This window comes from Benincasa hispida, chromosome 7 (assembly GCF_009727055.1).
Source record: "Benincasa hispida cultivar B227 chromosome 7, ASM972705v1, whole genome shotgun sequence".
NCBI lineage: Eukaryota > Viridiplantae > Streptophyta > Magnoliopsida > Cucurbitales > Cucurbitaceae > Benincasa > Benincasa hispida.
This window is the reverse complement of record NC_052355.1, coordinates 3,210,801-3,211,082: the sequence shown is the minus strand read 5'-3', so window position 1 is coordinate 3,211,082 and position 282 is coordinate 3,210,801.

Genomic DNA, 282 nt, shown 5'->3' with positions numbered 1-282 from the left:
GTCTTTCCAACTTCGGGAGCATAATGATTCCGATCTTTGAGGTCTGAAAATGGAGGGTCACACTTACGAGAATTACTAAGTGTTAGTAAATTCTTGACCAAAGTAGTGATAACTGAGTTACTATAGGAATAAGAGTTATTCTGGTGATAGTATCTAGTCAAGATAGTCTTGGTTCAACGGAGGAATAGTCAATCACCCCTCGATGGAGGTTATTCTAAACCGTTGAAATATCGTTGCAAAATATAATAATGAAGGGTAGATTATTATATTTTTTGTTAAACT